This window comes from Macrotis lagotis, chromosome 6 (genome assembly GCF_037893015.1).
Source record: "Macrotis lagotis isolate mMagLag1 chromosome 6, bilby.v1.9.chrom.fasta, whole genome shotgun sequence".
Taxonomy (NCBI): Eukaryota; Metazoa; Chordata; class Mammalia; order Peramelemorphia; family Peramelidae; genus Macrotis; species Macrotis lagotis.
In genome coordinates this window covers 41,064,717-41,091,424 of record NC_133663.1, presented here as the reverse complement: position 1 = coordinate 41,091,424, position 26,708 = coordinate 41,064,717, and the positions used below count along the sequence as shown (strand labels likewise).

The following is a 26,708-nucleotide window of genomic DNA, read 5'->3' as shown; positions in this document are numbered from 1 at the left end:
CTCCTCCTCCTCCTCCTCCTCCTCCTCCTCCTCCTCCTCCTCCTCCTCCTCCTCCTCCTCCTCCTCCTCCTCCTCCTCCTCCTCCTCCTCTTCATTGTCATTACCAGATCCCTTTAAAGCTAACCCTATCCCTCAATTCTATCAAGTGGTTACATGGAGCAATTCTAAATTCTATTAAAGGTATGATTTATAAATATCTATAAAAGGAAGTAGTTATCACATCAAGAACAGATCAGACCATAGTAACCAATTTCCCTTTTAGATAGAGTATTGTGGCTAAAAGATTAGAGCTTTAATTTATTTAGATTTTAATAAAATGTTTGACAAAGTTTCATCTGCCCTCTTGTGGAAAACATAGCAAGATGTGGATTAATGGTAATATAGTTAGGTGGATTTGGAACTGATTAATCATAATGTCAGTATTTTTGCAACATTTCCAGGTTTGTGAAAAGTTTTATATGTTATCTCATTGGTGAATGGGTGGGCCTATAGTTTTTAAATGGTTCAAAATCACATTGGAAGGAGATCTCTAATAAATTGTTTGAAAGTTCTGTCCTTGGTCCTATGATGTTGAATGAATGATGAAAATGCATTTAAATACCCTTTCTATGTCAGATGCCTTGGTTGCAATAAAAACTAAAACAATCCTTGACTTCAGGCAGAGAATATAAAAAGGGGAACTATCATATATGGATAAATAGATGTGAAATAGTAGCCAGGGGAACATTTTTTTTGTTTGGGAAGTCAAGATTATATGAATGGAACAATAAATCAGTCAAATGCTATGTTTTTTTCTAGAATAATAAAAATATCTAACATTTATATAATGTTTTAATGTTTGCAAGGACCTTACATAGACTATCTCATTTGATACTCACAAGCACCCTGTGAAATAGATGCCATTATTATCTCTATTTTACAGATGAAGAAATTGAGGTATAGCAAAATTAAGTAACTTGTCCAGGGTCACATTGTTAGCAAGTATCTGTGTCAGATTTGAATTTAGATTTTTCTGACTTCAAGTCTAACATATCAAACTATTTCAAAAGCTAAGATTGTGCTGATCTCAAGAGAGATGAAAAGTCAAATGTATGTGTATTTGTGTTTGTGTTTGTGTTTGTGTTTGTGTGTGTGTGTGTGTGTGTGTGTGTGTGTGTGTGTGTCTAGTGTTCTCACTTGGCAAGGCAGAATAAATCTTAGGTAAAGAAGAGTTCAGAGCTGAATTGTTAACTATTTTTTTAAATAGAAAATTTGAATAAAGATAAATAATGTGTTTATTAAAATTTCAAATTACACAAAGGTGAGAAAAATAACATAGATTGGATTGGAAAAAATAGATTGGATTTCAGAGCCAGCATCCAAAAAGATCTTGATAGGCTAGAACACTGGGCTGAATCTAATAATTTGAAATCTAAAAGGAGAAAATGTAAATACTCAAGCTTAGGTTCAAAAAACCAACTTCAGAAGTAGAAGATAGTAAATGGAATTATGTAATAGTTATTCTGAAATAAATTAGAGATTTTAGTGAGTCACACACTCAAAATGAGTTAGTAGTGTGATTCATCAGATAAGAAAAGCTATTGTCATCTGAGGAAGTATTAAAAGAGACATTGTTTGCAGAGTTGAACACAATCCTCTAAGTATGGTCTGAGCAAGGCAAGAAGTTCCCTTCTGTTAGATAGCATATGTGTGTGTATTATGAATGCCAAGATCCTTTTAATGATTTAGGAAGTTATCTATTATTAGGTGGTATAGTGGATAGACTCATCTTCCTGAATTCAAATCTGACCTCAGACACTTACTAGTTGTGTAACCCAAAGCAAGTCACTTAAACCTGTTTGCCTCAGTTTCTCATTTAAAATGACCTGGAGAAGGAAATAATAAACCCTCATAGGATCTTTGCTAAGAAAAACCCAAATGGGGTCACAAACAGTTGGATATGATTAAAAATTACTAAACTAATAGTAACTAATATTTCCTTAAAAGTCTTAGATTTGCATATTTTAATTTAGTCCTATTTTACAAGTGAGAAAACGAGACTGTTTAAACAGTTTGTCCATAGCAACACAGTGTTAAAGGTAGAATTTGAATTCATGTTGTTTGATTTAATGTTTTGTACTTTATTCATAATATCTTACTCTGTGTTGTTAACTTGTATTAAACATATCCAAATAAAACTAGATTTTTTTTGTGTGTGTTCAGGACAATTGGGTTATGTGACTTACCCAGGTCACACAGCTAAGTAAGCATTAAGTGGTTGGGGTCACATTTGAACTCAGGTTCTACTGATTCCAGGAGTGGTGCTCTATCCACTGTGACACCTAGGTATTGGAATGGATAGAGCACTGGCTTTGGAGTCAGGAGGACAGGAGTTTCAATCCAGCCTCAGACACTTGACTCTTACTAGCTATGTGACCTCTGGAAAGTCACTTAACCCTGATTGTCTTGCATCCAGGGTTACCTCCAGTCACCTCAAATCATATCTGACCACTGGACCCAGATGGCTCAAGAAGAGAAAGTGAGGCTGGAGGCATAACATGGCATCCACCTCACTCAAATCCAATTCACATGCACTTTCATGGCATCACCTCCCTGATGTTGTGGTCTTCTTTGAAAACTAAGGACAAACATTATTAGCTGCCTCTAAAATTAGATGTTTTAAAGATAAAACATTGTCTACTGGTGTTTCCCCTACTATATTCAGTTAATTTCATTTGATTTCATTTGATTTTTTTTAGGAACAGGAGTTTACATTTATATTAGTCCATCAATTTAAAAATCCATTTTAGGATTTTATTTGGGATTAACACTAACCTAGTATTCACCTTACACATTTTTAAAAAAAATAGATCAATATTTGCTAGTCTGCAAATGACTCAATGTGTCATGAATATCTTATCCTGTTTTCCTTTCTTTAGATGATTCCTTAATTGATCAACGTCAACAGTTGAAGATTATATCTGTAAGTTGTTTTAATAGCTTGAGATGTTGTTCTAACCAAAAGATTTGAATATACTTAGGACAGCCAGGCAGACTCCTGGGATGGCCTTATTAATCATCTTAAGCTTCACTCCTTCTAGTCTTATTTTTTCTTACCCATTTAAAAGATCACTCTCCTTCACTGAGGAGAATAAACTAAGAGCTCAAGGGAGGAGGAGGAGGAAAGGAGACAGGAGGGGATCTTAAGCTTTCACTCTTTCTAGTCTTCTTTTTTCTTTTTTTGCTTTTAGCAAGGCAATGGGGTTATATGACTTGTCCAGGGTCACATAGCTAGGTAATTATTAAGTGTCTGAGTCTAGATTTGAACTCAGGTTCTCCTGACCTCAAGGCCAGTGCTCTATCCACTGGACCATCTAACTGCCCCTGGTAGTCTTATTTTTTCTACCTTTCTTCCTCCCCACCCCACTTCTCGGGGGCAGCTAGGTGGCGTAGTAGATTAAAAGCACTGGCCTTGGAGTCAGGAGTATCTGAGTTCAAATCCAGTCTCAGACACTTAATAATTACCTAGCTGTGTGGCCTTGGGCAGGCCACTTAACCCCCTTTGCCTTGCAAAAAACCTAAAAAAAAATTTAAAAAAGACTATTCTCCTCATTGAAGAGAATAAACTAGGAGCAAGGGAAGAGGAGGAAAGGAGAGAGGAGGGGATCTTAAGCTTTCACTCTTTCTAGTCTTATTTTTTCTACCCTTTCTTTCCCCCTTCAATAATTAATCTCCTTCAATGAGGAGAGAATTATTCTGAGGACAATTATTCTGAGAAGAATAATTTAGGAGCTCAAGGGAAGAGGAAAGAAGAAAGGAGAGGAAGAGGGGAGGGAAGGGGAAGGAGAAGAGAGGAGAGGAGAGTTCCCCTTTCTCTTCTCTCTGTGGCCCACTAAAATGACACCATCTGTTCCAAGCAGCAGGCCTCATCTAGCCTTGCTTTTCTTTCTTTGAGATTGCTAAAAATAAAATGAAGCAAAACAAACTCAACACTACCCTTTTTTTGTTGTCTTTAGAATTTTTCACAAGCCGTAGTTCATTTGGAGCTTTAGTTTCCTGACATTATGCAGAGAATCTTAGATTCAGAGACAGAGAGGACCTTGGTCTACCTCCCCTCTCCATTTAGTCTAAGATCTTTGTTGAACGGACAAAGAGGTTGGGATCCAGACCACTCAAATGATTGGTCCAAAGACACACAGGTAGGAGCTGGCAGGGCTGGGGGGATTCAAACCCATATACTTTGAATCCAAATCTAACACCCTTGTCCCTTGCTCGCCATCATGACTACTTAAGAACCCTTTATTCCAGTTTTTATAGCATACTCTAGGAAAAAAAAGATCATGTCTAGTTTTTCCATCATCTTCTCTAGTCGTTAAGCTCATCTGTGTCTTGACAAGTGATTCCTGATTTTTCTATAGGAGAGCAAACAAGAGAGGGAAGTGTGGGGAATGTCATGAAACCCCTGAAATCATAGAATTTTAGAACTAGCAGAAATCTTAGAGATCATCTAGTCTTATCTCTGAGCTCTAGATAGATGAATAATAAATAATAGCTGTCATGGATAAAACGTTTGGAAAGTACTTTTATATATTATCCTTAGAGATTCTTTTTTTAAAAATTTGTTTATTTAAGCTAATGGGGTTCAATGACTTGCTCAAGATCACACAGGCAATTATTAAGTGTCTGAGGCTCGATTTGAACTCAGGTACTTCTGACAACAGGGCCGGTGCTCTATCCACTGTGCCACTTAGCTTCCCCCCTTAGTGACTTTTTTTTTGAGAATTAAAAGGAATTTATTCAAAATATGTCAAGGTAGCAACACATTAATGGGCTCATCCCTGGAGATGAACAAAGGATTCTATATATATAATTTTTGTAATGAGATAAAAGACAAATCAAATGTAACTGAGTCAGCACAAGACTACTGGGTTATTGCATCTCAAAAATATGGAGCTCTTCATGAATTTGCATGTCATCCTTGTGCAGGGGCCATGCTAATCTTCTCTGTATCATTCCAATTTTAGTATATGTGCTGCCAAAGTGAGCACCCCCTTAGTGACTCTTAACAGGTACCATTGGTGTTCCCATTTTACGGATTAGGAAGCTAAGCCTCAGAGAGGATAAGGAATTTTTCCAGGGTCACAAAACTAGTAAGTGTCTGAGTGGGATTTGAATCCAGATCTTCAGAATCAGTATTAAAAACCTGCTTTGCCAGTTCTCACACTGGTACTTTTCCACTGGGTCAAGTAGAATGCCATGCTGTCATTATCTTCAGTTCCTTAATCTAACCCTCTTTCATTCTGCAAAGAAAGTGAATCCCATCTCTCCAAAACTATATTTTAGCCTCATCCTGTTAGACTGTTAATTATCTTTTTGCTCTGGTTTATTCTTTGCTGCAGTTTGAGTCTGTAATTAAATTCTCATTTGAATTATACTGGAGCTTTCTTTTAGAGTTGGTTTTTGTATTTAATATGCCATTTATTTAAGCAATTACTGCTTAGCACTGGGCAGGTAAGTACTCAGAGTTTGAAGTAATTTCTCAGGTTCCAGAGAAACACAAGGTACAGTGAAATCTGGGACATGTTTTCTTCCAAGAAGGAAACAAAATAGAAGAAAGGTCAATTGGTCTTGGGATGAAATAGGAATTTAGGACTTGTCTTTGCTCAAATTTAATCTCTGCTTGTATTTGAATAAAGTTATAGATCTAGGTTGGGGATATAAGGTAAGTGGATGGAGATCCCAGAAATGGACTCAAGGACAATAATCAGACAGGAAACAGACTGGGAAGATGCAACCTTTCTAAGCCTCAACTTCTCTACCTGTAAAATGAGGGTGGGATAGACTTTTAAAATCCTCTCCAGCTTCTAAATGCAATGAAACTATGTTTAATAACATGACTTCTCTGGAAGAATAGCTCAACTGTCTTTGCACATATCACTCCCTTTCCCCCCATGTATTGATTACTTCTAACCTCTCCCTCACCAGAGTTCCTCATAGAGACCTTCAAAGGGCTTCAGGTCAGGGGAACCCTTTCCTGATTCCCCAGTTATTAGCAGCCTCTTCTTGGATTCTCCTTTAGTACTTTGCCCATACTTCCATATCTATATATTATATCTCTTTCCCCCCTCCTCTTCTTCCAGTCCTCACTCTTTAATAGAAAGTCCTTGAAAGCAGGAATTTTTGCATGGCCTCTGCATCCCCCATGCCTAGCAAAATGCTTTGCCCTCAAAAACTGTTAAAAATGTTTATTGAAGCATTAAATTAAGCAAGATTTTAATTAAGGGCAAGGATTCAGAGAATTATTTTGAAAACTTGGAGATCACCTATTTCAATCACCTCATTTTACAAAGGAGGAAATTGAGCCTCAGGGTAGTTATGAGACTTGCTCAGCATCATGGGTGACTTTTTTTTAAAAGAGATTCACCTAAATGATTGTTTCTTTTTTCTCCATTTTAAAGATTTTATTTACTTTGTTTTACAATTTTCCCCCCTAATCTTACTTCCTTCCCCCCCACCCCCCCACAGAAGGTAATCTGTTAGTCTTTACATTGTTTCCATGTTGTACATTGATCCAAATTGAATGTGATGAGAGAGAAATCATATCTTTAAGGAAGACACATAAAGTATAAGAGATAGCGAGATTACATAATAAAATAACAGGTTTTTTCCTAAATTAAAGGTAATAGTCCTTGGTCTTTGTTCAAACTTCACAATTATTTCTCTGGATACAGATGGTATTCTCCATTGCAGAGAGCCCAGACTTGTGCCTGATTGTTGCACTGATGGAATGAGCAAGTCCACCAAGGTTGATCATTGCCCCCATGTTGCTGTTAGGGTGTACAATGTTCTTCTGGTTCTGCCCATCTCGCTCAGCATCAGTTCATCCAAATCCCTCCGGGCTTCCCTGAATTCCCATCCCTCCTGGTTTCTAATAGAACAATAGTGTTCCATGACATACATATACCACATTTTGTTAAGCCATTCCCCAATTGAAGGACATTTACTTGATTTCCAATTCTTTGTCAATGGGTGGCATTCTTGACTCAATTTCCAGTGCCTTCCATTACTTCTCCCCATGGTGTTTGGAACCGAAATGTAGACAAATCAAATAATTTCTCTTCTTCAATGCAATTTGATGAACATGAACACAAGTACAAATAAGAATCACGCATCTACTTTGTACAGACCATTGGGTATTGCTACAGACACAAAATTCAGATTAGACATGATCTCTGTTCTTATGGAACTATATCCTAGAGGGAATTAAGAAGTGTTTCTGTAGCAAAAAATTGAAATAAAATGGTGCTTCAGCTCCATATCCACTTGTGCCTCCTAATGGTGCAAGTACCTTTTTCCAGTTGGACTTTCTACCATACTTCCCAGCAGTCACTCCTTATCCTTTATAATGGATCTCTTCCCCCATTAGAAAGAAAGCTCCCTGAAGTCAAGGGTTGCCTCTCTCTCTCTCTCTCTCTCTCTCTCTCTCTCTCTCTCTCTCTCTCTCTCTCTCTCTCTCTCTCTCTCTCTCTCTCTCTCTCTCTCTCTCTCTCTCTTTATTGTTGGAACTAAGCACATTGCCTTATACCAGAAAACTGCCTAATGAGTGATTTTCATTTATTTACTTTCATTTATTTACTCATACATTCCTTAGACTAGAAATGAATATGGAAAATTCATGGCAGACATTGAATGTCTGACAGAGCTTATTCAGGGTGCAATGGGGAACCATGGCAGGTTATTAAGCAGAGGTGGAACTTGAGTCCAACTTGGGACGTACATTAATGTGTCAGTCTGTCTGTAGTTGGATTGGCAATTGGAGAAAATGGAGGTGGAGTTCTTTAGTTAGTGCTCAACAATAGAGAAAATATCTTTTATCTGAACCCATTTCCCAAGGTATTTGCAAGAAAAATCCCTGAAGAGGCATCCCAATCTGGAAGAAAATTTAATTTTCTGATTTTAATTCTTTAAGTCTCCTTCAGCTCAGCTTCTTCGTAATATTATCTTGACCTGAAGATCCGGCTTTGCTTCAAGTGTGGTTGGCTTTGTTCATGCCAGTATTGTGCTGAGGGTTTTATCCTTCCTTAGTACTCTCAGCTAGCAGGATGAGCTTTTTTTCATGTACTTAAAGCATATAATGATGATAGAGAGACAGAAGGAGAGAGAGATAGAGAGACAGAATGACAATGACAGTGGAGTGACAGACAGAGACAGAGACAGAGACAAAGAGATGGAGAAAGACAGAGACAGAGAAAGAGAGGCAGAGGCAGACAGACAGGCAGTAACAGAATGACAGAGACAGAGAAAGAGGGAAGAGAGACAGACACACACACACACAAAGACAGAGAGAGACAGAGACAGAGAAGGGGGAGGGAGAGATGGAGGGGGAGAGAGAGGCAGAGACAGACAGACAGACAGACAGTGACAGAAAGAGACAGAGAGACAGAATGACAGAGACAGAGAAAAAGGGAAGAGAGACACACACACACAGACAGAGAGACAGAGAGACAGAGAGAGACAGAGAAGGGGAGGGAGAGAGGGAGGTGGAGAGAGAGACAGAGACAGACATACAGTGACAGAAAGAGGCAGAGAGACAGAATGACAGAGACAGAGAAAGAGGGAAGAGACAGAGAGAGACAGACACACACACAGAGACAGACAGACAGAGACAGAGACAGAGATAGAGAAGGTGGAGGGAGAGAGGGAGGGGGAGAGAGAGAGGCAGAGACAGACAGACAGCGACAGAAAGAGACATAGAGACAGAATGACAGAGACAGAGAAAGAGAAGAAAGAGACAGGGATAAAACTGGTGAGATGAGAACAAATGGGATTTGACAAAGGGGATCCATAGGAAGATTAGGAGAAGCCCATAGTATTTTAATGAATCTCCTGATAGAATTATCTTGCATTATTTGGTATTACCCAATGAAAGATAGTCTTGCAAAGAAATTTGTGGCCCCAGGACATATTTCTGTCCCTGCAGTGGTCCTTTGCTGGTTATGAAAACCCCTTTCCTCAGTCTGCCAGAGGCATTCGAACACTCAAGGGGAGAATCATTATGCATAAAACTCATGCAAACACATTTCAAAACTGAACAAGAAGGGGAGACTTGGTGGATGGAGTTCTCACTTCAAATGAAGTTTGACAGGAAACAAACTGCTCTTCCTGCCTGGCAGTGTATTTGGAGTTTGCCTCCCCCCACCAATCTCTGATCATGACTGGCATCATTAATGCATATCGCACTAATGCCAACAAGATGGAGGCATGTGCTATTGTAGAGAGACCAGGACTTTGGAATTCAATACCTTCTAATTCTTACTGTCTCTGCTACCTTGGGCAAGTCCCTTTGGGCCTCAGTTTCTTCATCTGTAAAATGAGAGGGTTGGAATAGTTTGAAACCCAGGTTCCTTCCTTCTCTGATTCTCTCAATAGTGCTTTACAACTATTATCTCATTAAATCCTCGGCCTTTTTCTCTCTGGTTATTGAAGCACCCCCCCACCCAGATATAATCATTCACCAAATTTAATGTCTAGGGATAATCTAATGGCAGCTCTTGTTCCCTTTTCTGCAACTTCAACACCTTAATACAATCACAATCATCAGAGACCTCAGTTATGAAAATCTGTAACATTCAGGCAGAGATTTGATTCTCTTTTCTAATTTAAATTGGTTTTTCTCTAATCATAGGCAAGGATTATAAGTAAATAAATTTATTAATATATAATATATACTTATATAAATTTTTATTAAATTAACAATATAATGAATAAATACTTGTTTACATCACTTGAACGTCCCCTTTTAATCTCTTCCTTCACTTTCCCTCTTTTCCTGTACACCCTGCAGATCTCTCTCCATTCAGCTGACCAGTGCTGGGTAAAGAGTAGGCTCACTGCCCCCACTTGGTACTGCTGCTTGCTTCTGGTTTTTGAAACCCCCTACTCTGGGGGCAGCTAGGTGGGGCAGTGGATAGAGCACCAACCTCCAGAATCAGGAGGACCCGAGTTCAAAACCGACGTCAGACACTTAAAAATTACCTAGCTGTGTGACTTTAGTCACTAAATCCCATTGCTTTAAATAAATAAAATTTTAAAAAAATGAAATCTCTATACCTCAGTCAGCACCCCCATTGGTATGGGATTGCCAGAGAGAATTTCTGTTTCTGAAAATTTCTCTTTCTAATACAGTCACAGATCCAGTCCCCATCTATAGCCCTATTGATATGGTTTAACCAGTTTTCTTCAGTTATTATGGTCAGAAAATATGTCCAAGTTTTAAAGATTTTAAAGTAGAAGGGGACTTATACATCATCCAGTTTGTTTCTCTTATCATAAAGGGGAGGGACTGAGACCAGGAAATAGGGAAGTAGCAAGTTATACAGGTAGTAAGTGGTATATCCAGATTTGAACCTTACTCTCTGATTCCATATCTACATCTCTTTCTACTGCAGCATCCTCCCTTCTTTGATGAGGAGACTAAAGGCCAAGTCCAAAGAAAGAAAGGTGGTTTATTTAAGGTGAAGCTTGAGACCCTGATTTGAATTCAAGTCCTTTGACCAAGCCCCAAGTCTAGCCTTGCTGTCTTCCACAGACATCTTGATAATCAATTTCTCCAGGTCAACTGGTCTGCTTCTCTGCTGAGAACCAATATTCAGTCTGTTAATGGGTCCACGCTTGAACATCTAACAGTGACAGGAAATCCCAAAGCTTATATCCTTCTTTCAGGATCTTCTAGAATTTAGTCTTATGTCCACCATGTGCTGAGGGCTGGAAGTCAGACTTGAATAAAGAATTGATATTGGGGTGGCTAGGTGGCATAGTGGATAAAGCACCGGCCTTGGAGTCAGGAGTACCTGGGTTCAAATCCAAACTCAGACATTTAATAATAACCTAGCTGTGTGGTCTTAGGCAAGCCACTTAACCCCATTTGCCTTGCAAAAACTTAAAAAAAAAGTTGTAAAAAAAAAAGAATCGATATCTTAAAAAATCTGATTCAGGGAGGCATATGATTCCCAAACCAACATGCTTCCTGATATCAAAGAGGATGATCTGCACTAATTTAAAAATGATGAACTATATCCCTCATTTATGCATATATACATACATGTATAATTTTTTAATTTTTTAAATTTAAGGCAATGGGGTTAAGTGATTTGCCCAAGGTCACACAGCTAGGAAATTATTAAGTGTCTGAGGTTGGATCTGAACTCAGGTCCTCCTGACTCCAGGACCAGTCCTCTATCCACTGAGCCACCTAGCTGCCCATATATATATATATATATATATATATATATATATATATATATATGTATATACATATATATATATATATGTATAATTTGAAGAGAGAAGAGAGCACTAATAACAAGGGGCATCAGGAACAATTTCTTGTAGTAGATAATTTTTGGTTCAGTCCTTGAAAGAAGCTAAGCAAATCCAAGTCAACCTGAAAGAAACCAGTAAGTGGCACAATGGCATGTCAGGAAGACTTGAGTTTAAATTCAGCCTTGGATGCTTACTAGCTGAATTATTCTACTTCACTTTCCTCATCTGTAAAACAAAAATATAAGACCATCCAGTTCCTAAAATAGTTTTGAGGATCAGATTAGATAATATTTATAAAGCACTTTGAAAACTTTAAAGTATTATAAACATCCATTCCATCTCGATGACATTGCTCATGTTCACTCCTTTCTCTCTACTTACATGTATACACCTTCATTCATCTCCTCTTCATTTCTTGCCTGGACTAACTGCAATGGTCTCTATATTTATCTCCCTAGGTCTCTACCCTCTCTGATCCATTCTCTGCACACCTCTCAAAGTGATATTCTATAAGAAAATGGCCAGTCACTCCATCTCCTGTTAAGAGAAAGAAGTGAAGACCTATTTTTTTAAAAAAATCTTGACATATATACATATATATATATATATATATATTCACCCTGAGAAAAACAAGATAAATGAAGGATACCCACTGGCTGGTTTAGGATATAAAAGTGAATGGAAATCATCCCATCATTTCACAAGCCTTAGATGGGTAACTGATATAATTGTTATTCAATAGTTTTCAGTTATGTCCAATCTTCATGATTCCATTTGGGGGGTTTTCTTGGCAGAGATATTAGAGTGGTTTGCCATTTCCTTCTCCAGCTCATTTTCTAGATGAAGAACTGAGGCAAACAGGGTTAGGTGACTTGCCCAGGGTCATCCACCTAGTAAATATTGAGGCCAGATTTGAACTAAAGAAAATGAGTCTTTCTGACTCCAGGCTAGGCGCTCTATCCACTGCATAACCAAGCTGCCGAACTAATATAGATTGGTCCAAAAATTGGAATCAAAGCAAAAATAAATAGGAGGAAACCAAGCTGAATCACATCTGTTGGAGAAGTAGATTTCTTGTTCTACTGGTGCCTATTCCCAAACTATCCAGGTCAATGAACACAAGTGCAAGTGATCTATTTACTTCCTCCATGTATGCTTGATTCACCCATCACTTATTACTTTTGTTCCAAATATTTCCCTACTATCTCTATGTCTTTGGGCAGATAATTTAACCTTTTTTCTTTAATTAAATGATGAGAGATTTGGATTGAATAGCTTTGAAAGTCCCTTCCAGCTCTAAATATCTGGTCTTGTGATTCCAATATACCTATTTCTGACCCTCTTGGATTCCTAACTTTCATGTCATAACCAACTATTCACTCTCACAGCCCACATCCCATTAGTAGCCAAATTACATCCATTGCATATCAACAACATTGTTCATGATCATTCCTTTCTCTCCACTGTATATACCTTCATGCACATCCTTATCATTTCTTGCTTGGACTAATGCAATGGTTTCTATATTTGTCTCCCTACTTCAGATCTCTACCCTCTCTAATCCATCCTCTGTACACCTGTCAAAGTGATATTCTATTAAAAAAATGGCCAATTACTCCTATCTCCTGTTCCCAAATCTCCAATGACTCCCTCTTGTCTTTTCAGTTGTTCACTCTGGGTCAAATCATCACTCTTGACTATAAATTTTTCCAGTGATGACCCTGTTAGATTGTCATTTGCTTACATACTGTCCTGGAGTTAAATTTAATTTTGGAAATGCTTCAAAGCAAATGGAAGTCATAATTTTATCAAATCTTGTTTCGACTCCTTCTCCTCTAATCTTCACTGACAGGGGCCTCGGTACATTATAAAAGGCTCCCTTAGGTCCTCTCCTGGGTTCTTCAGCTATTATGTCATTGTTTTCCTAATGGAGTCTAAGGTACTAAACTGTAGAACTATCACTGAGAGAATTCTATTCTTTATGTCTATAAAGAAATTTGGATTGATTTTTCCCTCTTTCAAAAAAAATAAGAATGCAGTTTCTCTGCTCACCAGGTAACCCTTTGTAAGGATTTTTTTCTTATCCAAATCAGAACTTAAGCAAGTTCAATGATAAAAGCTCCCCCAAGTCTTCTGATATCCTCAACCTCCTTTGAGGACAATGGCATGAATTTCTGGGAGTTTTAGTTTTGTCATGAACTCTTTCTATTTCTTAGAAATAACGACCCCTATAGTCCTGCCTCTGCTCCAGAGCTCTCCATATCCTTGGAGAGGAGTTTTTGGTCAGAGATATAATGAGAAATATCATGAGTAACATGCCCTGCTAAGGTGAGTAACCTAAAGGTTGCCTTAAAACCACACAATGGTGGAAAAAAATGGCAAAAAAAAGTAATTAAAGCAAGCTCATTTGAGTAGGAGGGTAGCTTTTATGATTCTGAAGGAACACATTTAAATTTTTGTCCCCTCTAAATTCTAGTCACCCCATCTAGCTACAGCTCTGTTTTCAGCTCAAGAGATCCATGGGATCAGAGGGATTTTATGGGAAGAACAAGGAATGTGAAGTTGGACTACTTCACTACAATTTTAAATGTAATTTTAATTTTAAACTTAAAAACAGAATAAAAAAAACCTATTGAGTGCACAGCAAAACATGAGAGGATTGATTCATAATATAGAACATTCAATTTCCATTTCAAGAAAGTCTATATAATAAATGCTACACATTTTATTCAGAATTGTCCATCTTTGCTTTCCTGTAGGTTCTCTTCTATTTTCTGTGTCCTCCGTTTATTTTCCCTCTCTCTTTCCCTCCCACCCCAGAATGATTACAATTAAGCATGGACATATACAAAAGTGTATATGAATATATATATATATTATATACACATATATACATATATATACACACTCACATACACATAAACACTCATATCTTCACCCATATGTAGACATTTTTATATACATATTCTCAAATACAAACACATAGATATATATTTACATACCTATCTATATCTATATCTATATCTATATCTATATCTATATCTATATCTATATCTATATCTATATCTATATCTATATCTATATCTATATCTATCTATATATATGGATTGTGTGTATCTCTCATTTTTATAACATTCCCTGAAAGCAACAAATCTCCTCAATACTCTACTTTACTTCTATTTGTTACCTTGCCCTCCTGTTCCTTGACCTACTTGCTCTTTCAAGAATCCCTCCCTTATACACCATTCTACAGTCTCTAATTGATCTAGACACCCTTCTATATAGCCTCTTATTCTCTTACCCTTTAACTCAGTACCCTTCATATCCCCTCCTCTGATTTCTTTCTAAATTGAAAATGCTTACATATACAGGCACATATGTAAACAAGTATGCATGTTTTCTTTTCTTTTTACTCCATTACAAATGAGATGTTTCCAGAACTACCAGCTCTCCTTCCCAATATAATTCCTCTGTAGCAATTCTTCTTCATTTGTAATGAGATAATAATTCCTTTTTTAATCTTTTCCTAGAACACTTTACTTTTAGGAAAACCATCTTACTCAACTCCACTCCCATATTTCCATTGAGCTATCCAATTACTAATAACAGTCTTGGACATATGGTTTACATTTCTACATATAGATAGGAAACAGTTTGTCCTTATTGAGGCTTTGATATTTACTTTTTATTTTTCTTGGATCATGGATGTTAAATTTTTTTTTTATTATGCTCAGGTCTTTTTGAAACAAAATTTTGAAAGTCTGGTAATTCACTGGATGTTCATTTTTTTTGTTTAGGATTATGCTTAATTTTGCTGGCATGATATTTTCAGCTACAATCCCAGGTTTTTTTTGCTATTTTCTATGTAGGGTTCCAAAATCTCTAGTCTTTTAAAGTAGCCATTGCTAGATCTTGCATACTTCTAATTATGGCACCACCATATTTGGTTTTTTTTTTTTTTGTTGTTGTTCTTGTTGTAGCATGCTTTTTTTCTTACTCTGAATATTTTCTCTTTAACCTGCAGATTTTGGAATTTAAGTATGATATCTTGTCAATTTTACTCCTAGGATCCCTTTCAGGTAGTGATCAGTGAGTTTTTTCCCCATTTTTACTTTCCCCTCTTGTTCTAACACTTCAGGATAATTTTCTTTAGTTTTTTTTTGTTTTGTTATATCAAGATTCTTTTTTTTGATAGTAACTTTCAGGTGTCCAGTTATTTTTATGTTTTCTCTTCTTGATCTGTTTTTCAGATTGGTTATTTTTCTTATAGTTTCTTATATTTTGTTTTATTATTTCTTGGTTTCTTAAACATTACTGGCTTCTCCTTGGCTAATTTTAATTTTCTTCCTTAAGGATTTGGTTCTCCTTTTTTAGTTGGTTTGTTTCCTTTCATGGCTTTCTTGTTTTTCTTGGATTCTTCTTATTTTTTTTTAGTTTTTCCACTATTATTTGATTTTAAAGTCTTTTTAGAATTCTATGAACTCTTTTGGAGCAGGTATCCATTTGACATTTCTGGGGTAGGAGAGACTTTTTTTGCTTCAGCATCTTCCTCTGAACCCAGTCATCTCTATTTCCATAGTAACTGTCTATGGTTGGGTTCTTTATCCTTTGTCAGCTTATTACTATTGATATTATTACTTTATTTTCACAACTTGTTTTTACATTCACTTCTAGATCTGAGATGTGGGATTTGGTGCCTCTGGCCTCAGAACTTTGTCCTGGGTCCAACTTCTACACTTCTTCACCCCTCCAAACCGTGGCTGGGACCCCTCTGCATACTGTGCTGGCAATGATCTTATTCTCTGTTATGCCTCCAGTGGCTTTAACCCTCAGTCCTACCCTCTGACCTGGGACCAGGACTGAGAACTTAGTTCTCCTGTAAGTATTCACAACCAGCAGGCTCCTCACTCTTCTGCTTCTGCATTCACTTAGGATGGTCCTTTTGCCAGGAATCATGTCAACAGCACAACTGGGTCTGGTGACTTATATCAGCAGAGATGCCCTCTCTTCTGCTCAGAAGCTCCACTCCCCACACTGTCCAGGAGTGAGTATTTCTGTGGCTCGGTGGGGGGGGGGTTACCTTCCAACCAGGAGCCCATAGAACTCACCTCTTGCTTTTTCAGGGAGCTGGCCTGGAGGTATTTGCACTTCACTCCTGAACCTGGTCCTGAAATTTTTCTTCCCATCTTCTTCTGTTATTCTAGGAAAACCTCTGTTCTATCCCAACTCTTTCTTATTTTTTCCACCTTACATTCACTAGGGGGTGATTTTTTGACTTGTTTGTGGAGGAAATTTGATTTTCTGATCTATTCTCATATTCCCAGAATCCTTGTACCACTAAATTTTTAAAGATGGTTAGGTCAGTGAGAAAGACCTAGAAAATCACACATAAAAGAGGAATAATGGTTAGAGAAAAGTACACAAAAATTTATTTTTATTAGGAATTTGACAGATATCAGTCAATGTAAATTCACACAAAAAGAAATTGAAGAACACATGATACTTTAAAAACCCTGGTAGTTATGACTTTACAAACATGTATGAGTGTTTACATGTATATATATGCACATGGAAATGCATATATATGAGTACATATATTTGTATATATATATATGTGTGTGTGTGTGTGTGTGTGTGTGTGTATTTATCATGGTAGTAAGAACAGTGCTCTGCTTATCTATGTCCCCTCTTTGTCCCCTCTTTAGCTTCCTTCTTTGCATAATTTTCAAAATCTTTTTTTGGATGATCATTTCTATATTTTCTTTTTTTTTTGCATTGCCATGACTGCTAGCCTCCTCCACCACCTCTGAATTCTTCCCTTTTAGTAAATTAATATAATCAAAGGATGCAAATTCATCTATTGGTCATGAGTGTATGTCTCATTCTACAATCCTAGTCCATTGCTTTCCTGCCAGAGGACAAGAGGGATGCAAGAGTCCTTTTCAGTCTTTTGAAGGAATGGCATGTTTCTGCATTGCCCAGAGGTCTGAAAGCATTAAAAGTTATAGTAGTGAAATTCAAGTAGAGTTTACAGCACGCAGAGTTCTCTTCCAGTGGCATGATGGATTTCCTTCCTACATTGGATCTACAAGTTCTTTTTATTAATTGTCTAGGTCAAATGCCAATTAAGACATTGTGGATCAAAGTGCACAAAACTGTCCTTGAGAGAAAATGGGGGAAGACCTTGGGACACAAAGTGGAGACACTCAAGATACTTCTCCATATGAGAAGAGATAGAGACTTCAGGAGGTTGAGAAGCTTCTACCAGGAGATATTTGAGGGATGAAAGCAGGTGCAGCCACAGGAAAAACTTCAATGCATAGTGGCTATTAGATTAGGAATATCCCTAACTACCTGTTAACTTTCTATTTTAGATTTCTATTTCTACTTCCTATTTTTTTACTAAGTGCTAATCTTAGTTGTATTATACCTAGTGTATTATATCGTTAAAGGAATAAGGTGCTGTCAGCACCTTCTAAATTTTGTCCCCCAGGGAAAAAAGCCTAATGATCCCACCCTCATTATGGCTCTGACTAAAGATATGATGCATCTAACTTCAAATTGTTGGCATAGTAACTCAAAGGCCACTAATGATCATCAGAAAAGATGACATCTGTGAAATGTGACAGGAAGGTCACCAGTGAGAAAAGTAAATCCTCAGTGGATGAATTCTAGAAGTGTTGCATAGGATGAGAAGACATAGACTGTGAGCCATGCTGGTGGAAGAAGCTTCCATACTGAGATGATATTGAGTCTACTGAAGTAGCCTGCCAGCTTTCTGTGGGTCACCAATGAAATGAAAATGAAATCTTGGGTTACATAAAGGAGGGCTTTATAGTATCTAGGAACAGGAAGGTGAGAAGCCTGTTGTAATATGTGTTTATATGTAGGCATCACAAATCAGAAAAAAACACTACTTAATTACATAGAACCTATGGGAGCACAATCAAGATGGAAAACAGTTTAGAGATCACACTAAATGTGGACAAGTTCAAGAATTATAAGGGATGTGTAGCGTGGAAAAAAATAAGACTTAGTAGGTGATGGTGGACTTGGTGGCTCATGTTTAAGGATCATTCTAGTATTTAAGGTTCCTTCTGAGGAAGTGATTGGACTTGTTCTGTTTGGCTCCAGAATGAAGTTAGAACTAAGAGAAATGAGTGAAATTGCAAAGAAATAAATTTAAGCTATAATGTTAGGAAAATTGCTAACAAACTTCCTACCTGTTCTACAATAGGTAAGACTGCCCTGGGAGAAGCAGGTTCCTTATTATTGTGGGTTGACAGGCAAAAAAAAAATAGATGACTACTCACTGAGTCTATTACAGAGGGAATCCTTTATTCATGTATGGTTAGATCAGAAAGTCACTGAAGTCCCTGATCTGAAATTCTGTGATTCTGAGTCAGTGAAGTATTAAATCTTGAACCTATCCCCTAGTACATCTTCTCTTACCCATTGTAGACCTCCAGTAGATATCTAATGCAGGGGTGGGGAGCCTTTTTTCTGCCAAGGGCCAAAATTTAAATATTAACCTGCTATATTTGGTTATTCACCCTTAAAAAACCTCTAATTTTATTGAATTTTGAATTTAGCTTGCCATTGCCTTAGCAGTATCACACCAATTGATTTTGGGGGATCTTGTAGGGCCATATGTGCCCTGCCCCTGGTCTAAAAAGTGAATGAGTAGGACTTGGAGCTTGAAATTGAATTCACTTCTGCTGGTCTTTGGAGAATGGGAGATTGTTTTGGTGTTAGTAATAACACTCTGCCAGATATGTTCTCTGCAATTCAAGTGACAGATAGGCTTTGTTCATCTATTAAATGTCTAATGATTCATTCATTGCACCCCAGTTCTATCTATGGAAGTCTTCATGGCTGAAACAGTACTAATGAAAGTTAACATTCATTTGCACACATAGGATGCTAGGTCAAATTCATCTCTCCTCTTTTAAAAATAATCAGTAAGATAGATGGAGGAAAGTTTTCCCTTTCCCTTGAGTAGATGCTCAGGGGGTTTTAAATACCTTTGCATTCCCTTCCCTCTGAAGGGACAAGATTAATTACTGTTCTGAAAAGTCAAAGTTCCAATAAGAATTCATTTAACTTGTGTTGGTAACAGCTTAAAAGTTAAAGATGGCTTTATGTTAATGAGGGAAATCTCAGGAAGACTTTGCTTCTTAAATCTGTATTTCTATAATACAGGTAGATGAAATTAATCTCTGGGAAAGAAGAAAGGTCACCACCATGCCTTTTCTTCCAATGTGCCTTCAAATGCCACTCAGAGCTCCACAACTTTGTATCCTCCACAATTCAGGTCCATTTATCCCCATTATGGTCATGTGGCATCTTCATTCAAGCAAAGCACCAGAGGGTGATAGAATTATTTTATCCGATCAATTCCTCTTGAGGAAGTTTGGACTCTTTCTGTTGGCTGAAGAGTGCTTAGCAAATCTATATAGCCCCAAAGAGGACCATAATTTATGCTAACGGGTTAAAGTGAAGTTGCTTGTTCTCTGTGCAGGGCTGGCTAATGGAAAGCATCAAAGCAGAAGAGAGCCTTGGGATTTCTTTGGGGAGGAGCCATTAGCACTTAGAGAGACATTGAAAACTTGGTTTAAAAATGGGAAGAAAAAGGCAGCTGGCTGAAGGCACCTTCTCCATCCCATTTGTTTTCAAGGTCTTAGAAAGGCAATTTCAGTAAGAGATACCCTGTCACTTCTGAAGATCCTTTTGGTTAGCACAGACAAGCATCAGCTAAAAGACAGGACTCCATTTTGTTTTTCTATTTGGGCAAGATGTGATTTCTAGTGAATTCATAAACACTTATTGGTGAAGTCAGCGTAAGATTTTTCATCTTGTAAGGAAGAAAACTAAGAGATCTATAGATACAAATGCCTCCTTTTCTGAGTCCTGTTTAGCCTGCCTGGATCTAGAGCTCTCTCTAAATTTATGATCAGAGGATTTAGTTCAGTTCAATTAAATTAAATCCAATTCACTTCATAGGATAATAAAAATCAGAGATTTAGAGCCACAAGGTAACTTAGAAGTCATAGAGTCCAACATTGTCAGATGAGGAAACTGAGGCACAGAGAGACTTTGATCAGAACTTATTAGATACTTTTTTGTCATTGTGGCCAATGCTAGAGAAACAAAGACCAAAAAAAGAAACATTCTTAGTCTTAGAGAAGCCTCCATTTTAGGTGGGAGAAAAATAGGTATACATAAAGCAAGCACAAGTTAATTGGGGGGGGCAGTGGTAGCAGCAATTGGAGGAACCAAGAAAGGCTTCTTGTAGTAGATGGTGTGTGAGTTGAGTCTTAAAGGGAGCTAGGGATTCCAGGAAGTGAAGATGAGAAAGGAGAATATTTGAGGCACTGGGAGAATCCACCTGGGCTAAGGCAGGAGTTGGAGGATAGAATGTTTATGAACATGTGTCAAATCAATTTGGCTGAAACCTAGTGTATATGGGATAAAGTGATGTGTAATAAGTATAGAAAATGGACTGGAGCCACATTGTAAATAAGAGCTGACTAAAACCTACCAACTAGGGTAGATAGAGGACTAGATCTACTGTCAAGAAAACCTGAAGTCAAACCTTGTCTCTGTACTTCCTAGCTGTGTGTCCCTGAACAAGTCACTTAGTTTGTACATGTATAAAAATGGAGATAATAATGTCACTTATCTTCCAGGATTGTTGTGGGGATAAAAATGGGGATAATATTTGTCAAGTCCCTTTTAATTCTTAAAGCATCATATAAATGCTAGCCATTATTAAACATAGAGAACAAGAGAATATTTCTTTTCTTTCTTTTTTTTTTCTCTTGCTTTTGCAAGGTAATGGGGTTAAGTAACTTGCCCAAGGCCACACTGCTAGGTAATTATTAAGTGTCTGAGGCTGGATTTGAACTCAGGTACTCATGACTCTAGGGCTGGTGCTCTATTCACTGTGCCACCTAGTCACCCTGAGAATATTTCTTACTATGTGTTAGGTATCAGATAACATGGTGATGATGAAGATGATGATGTTTATCTTTTGTTCTCAAAGAAGACCATAATAACAGGGAAGTGATGTCATAATATGTATATAAATTATATTTGAGTGAGGAGGGGCTAAGTCCCAGCCTCACTTTCTCCTCTGGAAACTTCTGGGTACAGTTGTTGTGATTTAGGAGATGGCCCTGGGTATGAGGCAGTCAGGGTTAAGTGACTTGGCCAAGGTCACATAGTAAGTGTCAAGTGTCCGAATCTGGATTTGAACTCAGATCCTCCTGACTTAAGTGCTTTATCCACTGTACTGCCTAGCTAAAGAATTGGTTGGTTGTCAGATATTATATATGTGGTCTATATATACATCAATATGAACATTTTTATATACATACACACATATATCTCTCAAATAAGGAAGCATCCCTTTCTCTTAAAAAACTTCCTTTTTAATGACCTGAGGCATGAGAAATATCTGTGATATGTGCAACTGGAAAAAATGATAGTTAAGTCATAAAGCAGAGCACTCAAGGATCTGATGGACAACCTGAATGCTCCATTGATATTCAAATAATGACCAAAGAACTCGAGAAAGATTTCTAGTACGTTGGGTGGATGACAGGGCATAGATGAGTTATGAGTTTCATTATTGGAGAGAATACTTATGTTCATGAGATCACAGTCAGAATCACAAAATTTGAGATGTGGAAGTTACCTCAATGACCACCTTCTTCAACACAAAGGAAGACCTACCTTACCATAACCAACAAGTGGGCATCCACCTTCTACCTAAAGACTTCCAACTGGGCTTCTACATTGTTGGAAAGTTCTACTGACATCTACCCTATTTACCTCTGCAACATTTCAGCTTATTGCTTCTCATCCTGCCCTCTGGAGACAATGAACAAATATAACCCCCCTTCCACATAATAGTCCTTCAATTATTGGAGAACAGCTATCACACACACCTTGCCCCATCTTTTCCAGAATAGTAGAACTCCTGGTTCCTTCAAATGAATGTCATATTGCCGTGCTCAAGGTCTTTCACATCCTGCTTCCCTTCCTCTGAACTCTTTCCAGCATAGCCCATTTGAAGGATATAATTCAGGGACTAGCTTTTACTATATTAAGAAAAGGGCAGCCTCCCTGGGCAAATGAAGTGTCCATAAAATTGTAAGAAGAATGTGTAATAAATAGAATCAACACTGGTCATGTACTTTTTGACTTCATGAAGGAAGTGTGTTTTTTAGGACTCTAAAGAGTGAATGAGGTTCCCTTGGCTTAAGTTCTGGTTCCCCCCTCTCACACCATTAGTCAGGGCCCATTTAATCACTTTAAATGAATCTTTGAGAATAATATTCCACCAATATATTCTGAGCTAATTACTAATTTAAGCTCTTCTACAAGATAGAAAAGTTGGAACTAGACAGACAGAGATAGAGAGAGACAGAGAAGTGCTTGAGACAACTATCAACTGTTTTCCAATTCAATGAGAAGATCCAGAGAGAAGTACCTGGGTGATCCATAGCTGTGCCAGACAAGCAGCCTTAGTGTGGGAGACAAGATAGTTCTCAGTGAAGCGTCTGGTCATGAGAATTGTGATTCATCTTACCCAGTCTCCCTCTGTGGTTTGCAACCATGAGTTCTTACTTGTTTTCCCTATACCTCCCCATCTTCCCACTCCCACCCCTTACCCAGTATGGATTTCCAAACTCAGAGAATCACACTTAGGAATATCTCATTAAAGCCCAATGTACAACGGATACGCGGCATGTTCTGGTGGTGATAACCTGGTGGTGGAGTCTGTATGAAGCAGAGCAATGAAAAAAAATCTGGGTTCAGAATCAGATGGCCTGGATTGTAATCTACTCATAGGATCCTTCTCTCTCTCTCTCTCTCTCTCTCTCGCTCTCGCTCTCGCTCTCGCTCTCGCTCTCGCTCTCGCTCTCTCTCCCCCCTCCCCTTTGTCTGTCTCTCTGTCTCTGTCTCTCTTTCTGTCTCTCTGTCTCTCTCTGAGTTTCTGTGTCTGTATTTGGCACTACCCTTCCCCCCACTTGTTTTTCAGAGACTCAATGGAACATAAAGAAAAAAGAATTGCTATATTTGGAGAATTCTATTCTTGGCCATTATTAATTTTTGTGATACAGCTAATATTAAACCCATGCTGATGAGTCCCTAAGTATCAAGGGAAAAAAATCTTATTATTGGTATTAAAACCAACCCATTGTCTTGTGGGTAATTACAGCTATTTTCTTGTTTAATTCTATCTTTTTTTTAAATTGCAAAATAAGGTGTGTTTACAAAAAGTTATATGGTAATTGAGACTTTCTTCACATTCAGTACAGTTTTGTGATTCATTGACATTATCAGCAAGATTTCATCTTAACTTCTGCATCGATTGTCAATTAGTGATGCTTTGCAGTTGTGAATTTCTGTCTCATTGCCTCCCTGCAACCAATGATTTAGGTGAAAATCCATCTTAAAGATATATTAGGAATTGACTTTCTAAAACAATTCTATGGGGAGGATCAACAGATCAAGGGAAGAATCCTTTTGTCCCACAAATGCTGTCTTCTTCTACCATAGGAGATAGGCTGGACCAGAAAGAACACCTGGGTTTGGGAATCTGATTTTGTATCCTGCTCACCTTCTCACTACCATTATGACCTTAAGACAGATCACTCAGTTGCTCTGGATACAATTTCTTCCTCTATAAAACAAGAGATTGGGACTAGAATAGATGTTTTCTGAGGTTCTTTCAACTCTACCGTGTCTTTTTTTTTTATTGTTTTAGATTGGGATTTTCACATTTCAGTGTGAAAATTGCCCTGTTAAGAACCATCTTCCTTTCCTCATCATTACACTACAGAAGCAGAGGGTGAATGGACAAGATTAAGGATCATTTTGTATTTTTGTTTGTTTATTCATGGATTGGGGAGAGTGCTCCACTAATATTTCCACCATTTCCACAATATTTCCATAATTACATGAGAAATCGAAGATCTGCAGCACATGGGTAGTTGGATATGAGCAAGAGTCTCCCCAAATGGGCAATCTTGGATAGGTTCTACTTCATTGAAGGCAGTACATGAATAAATTCATAGATAATTATATAACAAATATTTTTATTGTTAGGTAAAACTTCCCCTTCCATCTCTCATTGGGCCCTGTGACTTTTTGAGGCTGGGTGCAATCCCATTAAGCTCTCACCAGTTATATTAGGAGAGTTCATTTCATTTTTTTTTCAATTTTAAATGTACAGTTTGAGGAAAGTATTTTTAACTTTGTTGGAGAAAAAGGAGTGTTGTACTCTCCCTGGTGTCATGCCATCTTTAAATTTAGCGTCAGGAAAGTATTAGGGTCATTTTCTGAACAAGGCACTGCAGAGAGGATATGTTGAGATTAATTATTCTTTTTTTATTCTTTATGGATGCCTTCCTCATGGGCTTAGAGTGGACTAAGATATTTGGATGATGGTTCCTATTATTCAGGGACATATCCCTTGCTAAGGCTTTAGTGTGTTGAAGATAGGTCAGCTCTGGAAGGTGCAAAGACCCTAAAGAATGCCACTTTCAGGAACTGAATAAGGTTATTTGTGTAAGTTAGCAAGAGGTCTCATTTTATAGACAAGGGAAAGATGGGCTTCCAGAGTCCTGAAAGATGATGAAAGGAGTGTCCCTTTCATAGAAGGGATTTGATTATGAAGCACAGGTTCATTAAATACTTAAAGTTAACCTATTAGGGTAAGGACCACTAGTTAATATAATCAAGTGGGGTTCTCATCTGATCTCAGATTTAGCACTCTGTTCACTGGGCCCCCAACTGCTTTACATTTGCTATCTCATTTGATCCTCACAAAAATTCTGTCAAAAAGATACTACTTGGTTCCCATTTTAAAGATAAGAAAACTAAGTTCTCTAAGAGCTTATGACTTTAAATTCTGCCTCTTAGACTTATTAGCCAGTAATCATGGACAAATCACTGAAACTTTCCTCATTTGTAAAAAAAACTATTCCAAACCACATATGTTAAATGAAGACTTTATGTTAATTACTGCAGGCTTGAAAAAAGACCTTAGGAAGGAGAGAGAGAGAGAGAGAGAGAGAGACAGAGAGACAGAGAGACAGAGAGACAGAGAGACAGAGACAGAGAGACAGAGAGAGAGACAGAGAGAGAGTGACAGACAGAAAGATAGAGTGACAGACAGAGCATTACAGAGAGACAGAGAGTGACAGAAAGAGACACATAGAGAGAGGCAGAGACAGATAGGGAGAGAGACAGAAAGAGACAGAGAGAAAGGAAGAGGAAGAGAGGGAGAGGGAGAGGGGGAGAGAGAGAGAGAGAGAGAGAGAGAGAGAGAGAGAGAGAGAGAGAGAGAGAGAGAGAGAGAGAGAGACCTATTTATGTTTGGAAGCATTTCTCTAATATGGAGAAATTATATACTAAGAACTGAAGTTTTATGGGTCAGAAAGGAACCTCTTGGTTTATGACTGTAAGAAGATGGATAATGGGACATGGGAGCTGAGAAAGAGGTAATGAGAGTAAGGAGATAGAAAGAAGCCTAGGTGGATAGACTAGAAATTGGGGGTGAGGTTGAGGTGACTGTCTGGACAGCCAAGATTTCAGTAGATAACTCAGTTGCTTATTGTAGAGATCAGACATATGAAACTAAGTCTTGTGAAAATTTTCTTTTTGGGACATGTGAGAAAGTCAATATATAGTGCTTTCAAAATATCTCGAACTTGTCTGGCAAGGTATCTTGGGGTTTAGCAGCCCCAAATCTCTCTGGATCTCTTTGATTGGTCAGCAATATGTTCCAGGCCAACCCCACTTAATCATTGTTTGAGTTCTGATTGCTTCATAGAAAATGTAAAAATAACAATTTTTCTGTTTTGGACAGAAACTCTGAGAATCTTTTCCTTCCAGATTGATTTTTTTTTAACTAGGTAAAATAGGTCATTCTTTGCTTCATTGCTTTCTTACCTAGTCAAAATCATTGAAATGTGCATTGCCTCAGTCAAACTGAGACTTGTTAAAGACCTTAGTTTGAAAAGGCCAAGGTCTTCCACTTCATTCAAGGTCATCTCCAGTCATTGGGATCTATGTCTGGTCACTGGACCCAGATGGCTCTGGAGGAGAAAGAGAAGCTGGTGTCTTTACACAGCCCTCACTCAAACCCAATTCACCTTCCTGAAGTCCTGACCTTTTTAAGAATCAGTGACAAACAAAACAATAAGAATGAACAGGGGATGATTTCAAAGTTTCCTGTTTTTCTTTAAACACTTGCTTGATGTTTTAATTACTATTAATACTGTCTAAATATTTTAAAAGATCTCATATCCGAAAGTGATCAATCCTTACTATTTTTGATTGCCTATTTCATCCTTTTTGAATAGAGAGTTACAAAAGAGAGGTAACCATGA

General features: G+C 37.8%; 1 non-coding gene across 1 annotated transcript; it reads right to left on the bottom strand.

The window, feature by feature from the left end:
- Positions 1–4,920: 4,920 nt before the first annotated feature.
- LOC141492432 (U6 spliceosomal RNA) lies at positions 4,921–5,027 on the bottom strand. Its single transcript, XR_012469902.1, has one exon. It is a non-coding gene; the product is annotated as a U6 spliceosomal RNA (small nuclear RNA).
- Between the last annotated feature and the right edge of the window lie 21,681 nt (positions 5,028–26,708).